Source organism: Rhinolophus ferrumequinum, chromosome 16 (assembly GCF_004115265.2).
Source record: "Rhinolophus ferrumequinum isolate MPI-CBG mRhiFer1 chromosome 16, mRhiFer1_v1.p, whole genome shotgun sequence".
Lineage (NCBI taxonomy): Eukaryota > Metazoa > Chordata > Mammalia > Chiroptera > Rhinolophidae > Rhinolophus > Rhinolophus ferrumequinum.
Window position 1 is genome coordinate 50,415,300 of NC_046299.1, and position 13,056 is coordinate 50,428,355.

Sequence of the window (13,056 nt, forward strand, 5' to 3'; positions counted from 1 at the left end):
AAGCAGCAAGTATTGCCAAACTGATAATATTACTGATTACTAGTTATCCCAACTGTGAATATGTAGGCTTCTAGAAGTTTCCAAATTAAAGTACCTTTTGATTGAGCCATTTGTGTGTAGGACCTCTAGCAGTGCCATAATGAGATTCTAAAGAATTAAAAGGTATTCCTTTCATGTAATTCATAAGATTTGCATTTGTAGAAGGTTTCTATTCCTGAAAAGCACTTCCACAACTTTATAATCCACTTAGATAACTAAAGCATGGATTTTTATATTTATTTGTATGACATAGTGTTGGCAAAAATAACTATTTCCATATGTATTATTAGTATATAATAAAAAAAACTCTTTTTCATACATTATCTCAGAGGAGACCCACAAACGTTAAACATGTTGTCGAGGCTGTAATATGACAGATTCAGGTTTGACTCCAGAGCTGCTTGCTGTCCATCCCATCAAAATGTGTCTTGATGGACACAATAATCCACACTATAGCACATAGGCTGTGCTCTATGCCCGATTATTAAGAAGATGCAGGTGTTTAGTAAAGTTGAGGAAACATTCTTTTCTTCCCTTATGCTGGTGGTGGTAATAACCGAATAACAACAAAACTACCAAAACTTATGCATTTGGAAGCAAATGTGCATGTGGAAGATAGGCACGAAGGCAGTAAGGTCTAACAGCAATCTTAGGTCTTCGTGTCATTGCGGATTTTGCCTTGCTGCATGGGTCACACTAAAGCACCATTCAGTTGCAGAACTGGAGGCCTGTGAAATCCTCTGGTTTGCAGGCCTATGTAAGTGTGCTCTTTGTAGCTGAATTATGGCTGCTGGGAGATTCTAAGCTTGAAATTTATGGTAATAGAAGAAGCTCTGACTATCCCAAACATTGCAATATGGGTAGAAGGAGCCCCTTTCTTAAGGGAGCAGGGTCAAATATCTATTTTGAAGATGAACAGAATCAATGGGCAGTTTCTGAGGAATGCTATGTTCCTGTTCAGAGAAATTTGCAGTTATGCCCCTGTGTGTAAACCTGGTAGTTCATCTTTCATGTGGATATAAAACACAGTCGTTCTCATAGAGAAGCTCTAATTTTAAGCTAGAAGGGTAGTCTCCTTGAGGTGAGTTTTCTTTTCTTAAAGTTAGCTGTGATAGATTATAGGATTTTTTTTTTTCTCAGACTGGATACCACTTAGTCTTAGACCGCTTAGATTTGTATTGTTTATAGATCTCTCTAATGAAATAATATTCCTCTCACAATTTAAAAAGAGCATGATTATCCTCTCTAAAATAAGAAATACCTCAAACAAGAATGTGTGACGTAGAAATTTTAAATGAGTTAATACCAACAGCAACAGTGCCATTTACTGAGTGCTAGGTACCAAGAACTTTTTTATTTGTTAATTCTTTATATAAAGTTATAAGTAAACATGCAACAGTTTATAAAATGCTTTCTCATGATCACAATTCAACATTCATAGGACTGTATTGTGAAGTAGATGGTATTCGTTTTAACAGATGACGGATCTGAGGCTCAGAGAGGTGATACTACACATGGTGGTTACAATTTATTGGTCACAATTTGTTGAGCACTTATTAAATGCCTGGCACTGTGCTAAACACTTTACTTGCCTCATTTTATGTAACCTCAAAACCACACTATGAGGCAAGTATTGTTTTCAAACACATTTTCCGAATGAGGAAACTGGGGTTTAGAGTGGTTAAGTAACTTGCCCAAGATTACAAAGCTGATAGTCGTGGAGTACGCAGTCACCGCTAGTTTATGAGACAACTTTGTTTGAAATAGAAAAAGGTACCCCCCTGCACCCCCCCTGCTCCCGCCCCCGCCGTGAACCAAGTCAGTAACTGAGACATCTTCTGGGCCGCCCCACCACCCAGGCAGTAGCTTGGGGGCCTGTGGTAGGTGCCACCATTTCCAGCACATGTAACCCCATTCTAGGGTGGATGGCTTGGTAAGCTAAACATGGGCAGATTTTGCTCCATTTTGCTTTTTTGGCTGAGTGCCTTTGTACTGCGCACAAACTTTGTCACCCTACACAATGGTTTTAAAGCCAGAATTTCAATCCAGGTTTGTCTTACCCCATAGCCTGCCGTCTAGTTAATAGCAAACCACCCAATAATGGCAAAGTTAAAGAATTCAACCCAGGTTTTCTGACCATAAACACTTGGCTCTTTCTGTTGTGTACCATGCAGGTTGGTTGAATTATAAATGACACTGGGGTCCCATATTACGCCATGCCCATTGCTTAGCTCCACAGGCACTGTTTGCTGGTGATGGTAAAGACTTATGAGGGCTGACAAGGGGAGTTATAAACCGTACATGTCTCATAACTGAGTTTTTAGTAATGTAGTTCCAGACTTGTATTGAATTTCTTGTTTCATCATCTATTTAGCTGTATGACCTTGACCAAGTTAGGGAGAGAATACAGTACAATGGTTAAGAGCGTGGACTCTGGGGTCACATTCTAACTGTTACTTGCTATGTGAGTTTGGGCAGTTTACTCAATGTCTTAAGCCTACTCTGTAATACTGGAGGTAGAGTGGGGAACAATAATTATTGTCCCAATGAATTGTGAGAATGGCTGTATGAGTGAAATATATAAAGCACTTAGAACAGTGCCTGGCACATAAATATGTATAGTAAATACTATTTAAGTGCTAGCTGATATTGCCCTTATTATCGTTGGTATTATATCATTATGAGTTTGTGCTGTAAGTCAAAGCAGTTTGATTTGCTGAAACATAAATGATCATCTAAATATGGTCTCTTGGGACTATTTCTTGCCAGACTGGAGTTTTCAAAGATTATGTTGATTTAGGGACACAGGCTCCATTGAAACCAGTTCCCAAAAGAGGTTTGCACAGCCATACGGTATTCTTCATTTATTTTTTTCTGAAATAATAATGTTTGTAGATATCAGTCTATGTTTGGAGTGTTAGCATTTAAGAATTGCATTTTCAGTAGATGGATGTAGGTTACAGTCACTAACAATTACTCATATATTAAAAAATTTCTTTTGGATCATTAGCCAACTTGGGGAGACTCTCAGAAGAAATTGCGTAATTCACTGGATAAATGGGAGTTCCTGGAGACCAGAATAGCATTATCATGGCTTGTTATATTCTTGGTCAGGACACTTACTGACCTGTTTTTAATAGTACTTTTGCTGTATTCAAAGAATAGCTCAATCTGAGAGACTCCCTGGTTGACATTACTTTGGCACAACTAGTATATTACCGAGTAGCTTGCATCATCCATTTTGTTCACTGACTTTCCCTGTCTGCTTTTTCTCCCCTCCTCACTTTTTGTCCTCATTTCAGTGTGTGCTCTGAGAAGTCAAGAGGTTTGATATCAAGGCCCATAAATTCAAGCGTAAGCTTTTTACTTGAGGAATTATATTAAAGCTCCTAAATATATATGAAAAAACTAATTAACATTTCAAAAAGTAAATGATAAATTGCCAATTAAGTGGGTTTTTTGTTTTTTGAAGTTTAAGTATAGTTGGTATACAATATTATATTAGTTTCAGGTGTACCATAGAGTGATTTGACATTTATGTACATACCTTATGATGTAACCACCCCACCAAGTTTACTAATCATGAGTAAACCGTGCAGAATTATCACAGTATTATTTAACTATATTCTCCTTCACCTTTTCCACCCAGTAAGTGGTTTTTATCAGTCAGGGTCTCACTAGGAAAACAGAAACCATCTCAGGCATTTACAGGGGAAGGAGTTTGGTGCAGGAAAATTATAATGCAGGTAGTGAAAGAGCTGAGAGCCACATAGGAGATGGTGAGGTAACACAGAGATTAGCAACAGGAAGCCGCTACCCTTCCTAGCTGAAGAAACACAGGGAGGTGCAATGTCATTGCATAGAATACAAACATTGTTTCGAGAAAAATAAAGAAAATTTAATTTAGTTAGTTAGGGACAAGTACAGTGTGATTCATCTCCCACTCTCTCCCTCCCCACCAAAAAGTGCAGAAAGCCTTGTAAAAATGGCTATTTTTGAATAGGAGCTTCTCACTTTTTCTAGAAGGTTGCCAGCATGCATTTCAATGCTAAATGATAAAAGTCATTTGTTTGTTTTTAAGCCATAAGAATTGGAATAGTATTACCTAGTTTTACATTTTTTTAGTATCCAAAAATAGGAAAAGAACACCTAGCCAAAGTGTTCTGAGGAGTAATAACTACGAAATACAAGCCAGTGTTTTCCCCCCGCTAATGAATTCTGTTTCTCTTTCCATCCATGAGAATGTTCTTTGAAGCAACCCTTTATGCTATATCATGTCCACAGATATAGTTGTATATAAGTATTTGGTACCTAAAGGAATAGTGTATAAATAAAATCTCTGCCACCCAGAGAAGGTTAATAAAGTTATTAAAACATTCTATTTTTTTCTGAAAGCACGAACAGACAACTTTCAGTTACTGGCAATAATTATCTAATTCTACCTGTGCCTGGGTGGATTAGCCTCATTGATGAGTGTTGGTCAAGAAATAAGCCAGTGATTTTGCTGAATGTGCCAGTTTTGGGTTTTCCCTGAAAGTAGAAATCACAAAACCGTAAGGCTAATTAAGCCTTGGTTTTTCACGGCTCTGTTTATTTTCTCGGCTTTGAGAATGTCAGTCATTTTTTTAAAAAAATCTCCCATTTCCTTAATATTATATAAATTTCTATTGAAAACAGAATTTTAAGGCAGATTTAAGAGAGAATGTGAGATACAATGTTATTGTCCTTCAGCTTCAGTTGTACAGGGCATCGGTCGGGCGTAATACAAAAGACCATGTGAGAGAGGACGATGGTAACACACGCAGAAACACAAGTTTGAAAAGTGCAATATTATTTAATGGGATGAACTTCCAGGTTAAAAGGTTCAAATTCTATTTGTAACTCTGCCTCTATTCAAGTTGTGTCATTAGGTCATGTTGTTGAACAACCTTATGACATGTCTCTTCCTCAAGCACCTCTATTCAGCTTAGAAACTCAGCATGAGGTTTGAGGTCTGTAAAGCTTGCTTTAAAGTAAAAAAACTCTCAGCACAAAGATAAAATAATATTCTTTCTCATGGATTAAATGTTTGTGTTCGCCCAAAATTCACATGTTGAAGCCCTAACCTCCAGTGTGACTGTATTTGGAGGCAGGGCCGGTGGAGAGGTGATAAAGATTAAATAAGGTCATAAGGGTGGGGCCCTAATCCAATAGGGCTGGTTCCCTTATAAATAGATGAAGAAACACCAGAGCTCACAGCAAGAAGGTGGCTGTCTACAAGCCAGGAGAGAGCTCTCACCACAGACCAATCTTGCTTTATCTTCATCTGGGACTTCCAGCCTGCAGAACGGGGAGAAAATAAATTTCTGGTGTTTAAGCCACTAAGTCTATGGTATTTTGTTTTGGCAGCCCAAGCAGACCAAGACACGCTTGATAATACATTGCTTTAAATCCTACAAAACATTCAAATCTTGCTTTAAGAAATGGATTCCTGACAAACCTGATTATAATACTTTAAAGTCACACTTGAAGAGAAAGAAACGTTTAGTGAGTACTTAGCACCAGACATTCTTTTAGACGCATTTAAAAAATTTGCTTAATAATTTAAACCTCAAAAGAACTGTAGATATTTTTGTCCTCATTTTGCAGGAAGGCAACTAAGACTTGCCAAGGTCATAGAGTTAGTAGTAAGTGGTAGGGCTGAGATTTAAACACAGTACCTCTGAAGCTTTTAAATTATGCCTTTGTTCCTTCTGTTTCTTTTAGCTGTACTGAGCTCAGAATGCCAGGCAGAGTGCAAAGGTTAATGCCATCCTAGGATGTTAGAATTAGGAAAAGATTTTAGAGTTTCTCTAACCCAACTTTCTTGTTGTCTGCATGAGCAAACCAAGGACCAGAGAGTTAGTGAAGCGACTTAATATTGCAGAGCAGATTAGTGAAATGAAGATCCGTACTGCTGATGTTCGGCAGTCCATCTATAAGCCTGTATAAATGCTAATCATTAGTAATGAGAGGCGTCAGCAGATGTTGAACAAGAGGTTTGAGTTGCATATGGAATCAATCTAAAGCCACAAAATGAGCCAGAAATTTAGGATCTTTTGTTACTTTTTTGTCTCCCAAAGAATGGAAGTAACAGTTGGTGCCTAAGAGAGATGCACAGGGCTGATATATGCTTTATAGACCTATCTTCATCTTACAAAACAGATTCTGAGGTACAAATAAAATTAAGTTAATGGCCAGAATACCTTTTCTCACCTTGTCACATGGTACGTTTTCGTATTTTATGATAGCCACTGCCATGCCTTCGTGGGTGCCTGTCCCTCTGAAAACTCTTTGTCAAATGTGTTCCAAATTCCATTTTTTATTAGAAGAAGCTATATAAGCATTGATCTAAGAAATATACTTCTTTTTACTCTTCAATGGACTTTGGATTTGAATTCCCAAGTCTCCTACTTTTGAGCTGCTTTAATTAATCTTAGGAAAGATACTTAATCCATCTGAGTCCTCCCACTTCAACCCCGATGGGGGAAATATATAGAATCATCATCACAGGGTCATTGTGAACATTAAGAATGCTGTAAAACACTTAGGGAGCACAGAGACGAGCAGATATTATGCCCTAAAAATTGTTAGCTGATATCATTGTGAACTGTAGTACTGACCATGCCTCTGAGGAGGGGAAAATAATGTACATTTTAGAGGGTTATAAAGTGGTACTTTGGTACCCTTCTGAATATTTCTAGATCTTTGATTCAAGAGATGAACTTCTAGTACCAATATATTTTGTCAGATATTTAGGAGACCTAAGTTAAAAGCACTGTGGATAAATACAATAATTTTTAGTGTATCTTGGAATTGATAGAATTAAAAATATCTTTCTAATGACAATATATCTGATTTTTAAAAATATATGATATCTGATAGGAAAGAGGAACATGGATTTAAAAATCTACTTACATGCAAGTTCCATGGGAAGCCTGGGTCATAGTAAGTGAGTACTTGTCCTGTTAATAGAAGTCAGAGGAAGTAAACTAGTATTAATATATCTGGGCACCTAGAATGACTAATGAGCAATGAAAGCAATTCATATTGCCGATTAAGATTCTAGATTGAAGGCAGTTGCCATGGTAATTAAAAAAAGGATACGGTCCCTCTGGCTTCGGTGAGCGGATTGTGGAATCCATGCAAAGAAGTGGCTTCGCTTCCTCGTTTGTAAACTGGAATTAGAATGGCCATCAGTCCCGGAAGTGATGCAGCTTTCTCCAATCAGAAATCAATGCTTTCAGAGAGTCCTCGAAAAAGAAATTTCCACTAATTGCAGAGGAGGTATTTTATAGGAATTGTAGAGCTGCCTACTTAACTGTTTTCAGCTTAGAAAACATTAGTTCTAAAGATCAACTTTATTTAGCTCTTCAGCATGCAGGAAGAAATCCATCCCAAAAGACTATTAATAAGTATTCGACTCCTCAAACTGCCAAACTGAATTTCGATGATTTTTGTATAATTTTAAAAAAGGAAAAACCAATTTCAAAAGCAGAACTGCTAAAATCATTTAAGCAGTTAGATGTAAATGATTATGGCTATATTTTACACACTGTCCTTTATCAACTTCTATAACAAAGAGGTGAAAAGATGACTCGAGAAGAAGTGCCATAGTAAATTTGGCTAATGTAAATGATGGCAAATTTGACTACATCTAGTTTTGTAAATTATATATGACAGCCAATGACGACTGTCTCAAAACTACTCTAGAAAAACTGGAGGTTGACAATAAACTGAAGTGTTAACAGTTTGGAAGCCACATCAAAGAGTTCCCTGAAAGGGACCCATCACCAGCACCAAAACCATCGCCTAGAATCATAAGAAAAACTGATGAGGAAACATTCTCAAATAAAGGTGACACCAGGAGTTCTTTACTGGCAACAACCAGAAAGTTCATATCTGTTTCTTTCACAATTGCCATGGGGGCTAATAGTAACTGAACCTCAAAGTTAACTGAGCCAAACTCGAGAAAGGAATGGCAATGTGTACAATTAAAAGCTTGCTGTTTCTTAGAAGAAGATGGTGAAATCGTTAGTCATCAATACAGGATGCAAATAGCTCAGCGATCCATGGTTTATCTAACAATTAAGCCGTTAAACCTGAGTCAAGTTGAAGGAAAACCATCCCGGCGGTTATCGGTTGATACTGCCTTGTATATTCTTTTTTTCCTCCCTCCTTCCCTCCCCCCATCCCCGCACACAAGTATGTTCTGCGGCATCTTTTCTTACATCGCCCCAGAGCTCTTGCTGGGGGAAACTGTGACGGCCCCGGAATAGATGTGTGGAGCTTGGGAGTGCCACTCTGTAAGATGGCCGCTGGGACCGAGCCTTTTGCGGGAAGATGCTTCTTTCCGCTCCGGCACCCATGTGCCCTCTTACATGTCCTACCAGTGCCTCATGATCTTAAAGAGGTTAATGACCATCAACCCCAGCGACAGAGTCACGCTAGAAAACCTAATGAAGGACCGATGGCTAAACGGGCCAAAGGGAGGAACTCATGCCGTTCATATGAGAACATGGACCCCTGGGTGACCCGGAGGATGGTGAAAATGGGGTTTGAGCGGGAGCATATTGAGGAGTCGGTGACACGCAGGAGTTACGACAGACTGATGGGCATGTATCTGATCCTCAGTACGAAAAACCCTAGGGAGAGGTCCGCTGCATCAAAGTCAGGCACTTCTGTGGCTTGGACTTGAATAGCCCCAGGCCTTCCCCAACCCGCAAGGTTCAGCCCTCAGGCCGGAAGGCCAAAGAGTCTGCCACTTCTCCATTAGCCTGCAGTCGGGGAACAGCATTCCCAGACCCAGCCGGGAATCGAGCATCAGCGTCACCCAAACCCGCCCAGAATTGAGGACCAGCTCTCGCAAACCCAGGGCAGCATCGAGGACTAGCACACACATGGAAGATTTACTCCATGCTGGACATCTTGATGATGTGACTGCAACCTCTTCCTTGGGCCACAGCCAAGGCTCTCAGCGGGTGGCTAGAAGGTTCTTGACCCTTATTTTAAGCCACCTCTGCTGTTGGCCGTCCACCAAGAAGCAACGTTACAAAGGCAATGAAGTAAAGCCAATGTAATGTTTAAATGGTGGATGGCCAAGGCAGGGCCACAAATATTCTGGGAAGGTCAAGCCGCTCCCCCTGAATATTAAATGCTGAACCCGAAAATGCTGAGTGCCAGGGAGGCCAGCCACATGGTGCGGGTGATCAGCCAGAGGCTGGACTCAAACAGCTGCGGCTGGGAGCAGTGCAGGAAGTACACGCTATGTGTGAAGGACTGGGGCCGGCGGACGCGGGAGGAATACAAACTGCCCCAGCGTTCTCTGCACAGGCTTCAGGATGGTACCCGGCATGTCTGTGGCCTTCAGAAGCATCGTACTCAAAATACCTGGCGAGCTTGGAGGACGGCCTGGATCCCCTTGGGGGACAAGAGGACAAGCTGCCCTCACTGCAGGTCCACCCCTCGCCCCCACCTGGGTGAAATGTCAGAGACTGGACTGCTGTTCCTGGGGCTCCTTCCCCCACCGCTGCTCGTTTCTTCCAGGTTTGTGGGGTGTGGGCAGTCTTATTAAAGTACTGGGTTCTTACAAAAAGAAAAAAAAGATTCTAGATTAAATAAAAATGTTTTAATTGTAATAATAGGATCTTTGGAATTAAGTTATGAACATGTGTCAGTTCTAAAATACTGTTGAGCATCTCTGTGTGCAGGAAGTGTGCTAGGTACTGGGAATACAATTTTAAGTAAGATAGAAAGTTCCCATCCGCGAGCTGACACAGCCAGTATAGCATCATAATACTGTCCCCAAGTGTATTAGTTTTTATTGCTGCCATAACAAATTACCACAAACTTTCTGGCTTAGAAGAACATACCTTTATTATCTTGCAATTTTGAAGGTCAGAAATCTGACATGGATCGAACTGGGCTAAAATCAGTGTCAGTAGGGCTGTGTTTCTTTCTGGACATGTTACAGGAGAATTCATTTCCTCGCCTTTTTTTTTCTAGTTTCTAGCGGCCACCCCTATTCCGTGGCTCATAATCCCTTCCTCTGTCATCAAGGCCAGCAGCAGTGGGTCCAGTTCTCACACTAATTTTAAGACATGTGATTAGATGGGGCCTACGTGGATAATCCTGGATGATGATTTTAAATCCTCATCTCTGAGTCCTTAACTGCATTGATAAGGCACCTTCTTCCATGTAAGGTAACAGATTCAGAGATTTTGGAGGATGAAAGTGTGGCCATTGTTTTGTGTACCACACCGAGGCACTATGGAAGAATAAAAGTTGGACACCTAACCCAGTTTAAGGGTCCAGGAAACACTTCCGGGAGGAGATCAGCTGAGTCTTGAATTGGGTGAAGAAGAAATACAGAGGTGGCTGATGGGTAGGTATCAAGATGAGTTGGGTACAAGCATTGGAGTGAAGGGGAGCTGGGTGAGTATACGTGGAAGTGTGGAATAGCATGGCTTATTTATTATTATTCAGTTTTTTAAGGAACCACAAATTAGTTCAAGATGTAGTATGAGATGGTGGAATGGGGAGAGAGAAGGATGGAGAGAGAGGGTTGGTTATGGTGGGACTTTGTGTACTGTACTGCAGAGTTTGGATTTATCCTGTAGGCAGTGACACAACATCGAAGGGTGTGAAACTGGGGAGTGACACGATCAGATTTCACTTTAGATAGATCATTCTCAGCTGTGATCTGAGGCAGACGAAGACTGGAGGTAAAGAGACAGTGAAAAGGCTGTTACTTTTGTTCAGGAATCTCTATATAATTCAGCTGATTAAGTTTTTGACTTAGATGACTGGGTCATACCATCTGAGATAGAGGAATACAGAAAGAAAGTTTTGGGAAATGTGAGGTAATAATAATACTCTCTAGAGAGAAAGAGAGAGAGAGAGAAAGAGAGAGACAGAGAGAGAGAGAGACGGAGAGACAGAGAGAGAGAAGAACCTTGCAGAGAGTTAACCTAAATTCTTAATTTCCTTGTCTAAAAGTGGCCATTTACTATCGGTAAGTAAGCAAAACAGTTTAGGTTGAAGTGTTAGATATTTTTTCTATTCTTAAGAGTGAGCTTTTTCCCTTTGGCATCTACTGCACATTTACATAATGCGGACTGGCCACATATTTGGCTTTCCCGTCCTGTGGCTTTCATTTCTACTAAATGATTTAAGCAGTCGGGCCATTGTAGAAGTCTATTCCAGTTTACTTTCTCTTTCTTCGTTATGCTGTGGTGATTGAACCAATTTCTGGCTTGCCAAGTAGTCCATTATTCAATTTAATGGACGGTATAATCCTGGCCACAGAAGGAAGTTGTTACTTAAAGATATCAAAAAAATTCAGGAAGATGGTTGCTAATTGGGAGTGGAGTTTATGTGTGGACATGGTACTTTTTCCTTGTGGTTATGCAGCAATTTAATGTATTGCATAGCTAGGGATGCAGTTATTTTGAAAGACGAGTCTGTGCTTGGCCTGGTAGCTGAAAAGTAGTATATGACATGTGCCCAAATATTTTCTGTTCACCAGCTGGACTAAGAGTTCTTAAATATACAGCTTACACAATGAAAAGTTTAAGCAGTGATTATACCTTTTCATTAGGAAGAGCTGTAGGGAATAATTATAATTTGAATTTAAATGGTTGCATTCCACCAGACAGATTTTTAATATTTTGAATTGAAAAATGGGGCACAGTCACATGTAAAAAAAATGAAACTAGACTGCTATCTGTAACCATGTACCGAAATTAATTCAAAATGGATCAAAGACCTAAACATAAGACCTGAAACAATAAACTGCATAGAAGAAATCATAGGTACTAAACTTATGGACCTTGGTTTCAAAGAGGATTTTATGAATTTGATCTCAAAGGCAAGGGAAGTAAAAACTAAAATAAACGAATGGGACTATATCAAACTAAAAAGCTTCTTTCTGCTCAGCAAAAGAAACCATCACCAAAACAAAGAGGCAACCAACCAAATGGGAGAAGATATTTACAAATGCCTCTGATAAGGGGCTAATATGCAAAATTTATAAGGAACTCATACAACTCAACAACAAAAAGACAAATAATCCAATTAAAAAATGGGCAGAGGACATGAATAGAAACTTCTCCCAACAAGACACACAAACAACCAACAGATATATGAAAAAATGTTTAACTTCACTAGTTATTAGGGAAATGCAAATCAAAACCACAATGAGATATCACCTCACCCCAGTCAGAATGGCTATCATCAACAAGGCAAATAATAACAAGTGTTGGAGAGGCTGTGGAGAAAAAGGTACCCACATACATTGCTGTTGTGTTTGTAAATTGGTATAGCCACTATGGAATACAGTATGGAGGTTCCTCAAAAAATTAAGAATAGACTTACCATATGACCCAGCAATCCCTCTCCTGGGTATATAACTGAAAGATCTGAAAACATCCATAAAGATACATGTGCTCCATTGTTCATTGCAGCATTATTTACTGTGGCCAAGACATGGAAACAACCAAACCATCATTCAATAGATGATTGAATAAAGAAGATGAGCTATATATACACAATAGAATACTATTCTGCCATAAGGAAAGATGAAATAGTGCCATTTGTGACAACATGGATGGATCTTGAGATTATTATGCTAAGTGAAACAAGTCAGACAGAAAAAGTTGAGAACCATATGACTTCACTCATATGTGGGATATAAAACTGAAGGCAACAAAGGAACAAGACAAACAAATAAAGAAACAAAAACTCATAGACACAGACTACAGTTTAGTGGTTACCAGAGGGTAACGGGGGAGGGGAGATAGTAGAAGAGGATAAAGGGGCTCAAATATATGGTGATGGAAGAACTGACTCTGGGTGGTGAACACATAATGCAATATATAGATGATGTATTATAGAAATATACACTTGAAGCCTATGTAGCTTTGATGTCCATTAATTAACCCCAATGCGTTTTAGAAAAAGGAATTTAAAAAAACGAAAGAAAGAAAAATGGGGCACAGT

At 39.4% G+C, this 13,056-nt stretch overlaps 1 protein-coding gene and 1 pseudogene across 2 annotated transcripts in view; both read left to right on the top strand.

Annotated features, from left to right (window-relative positions):
* MCU (mitochondrial calcium uniporter) overlaps positions 1–13,056 on the top strand; it is a 188,655-nt gene that overhangs the window by 50,383 nt on the left and 125,216 nt on the right. The gene's annotated exons all lie outside the window — the stretch shown is intronic.
* Positions 7,247–8,336, top strand: LOC117036279 (EF-hand calcium-binding domain-containing protein 7-like; annotated as a pseudogene).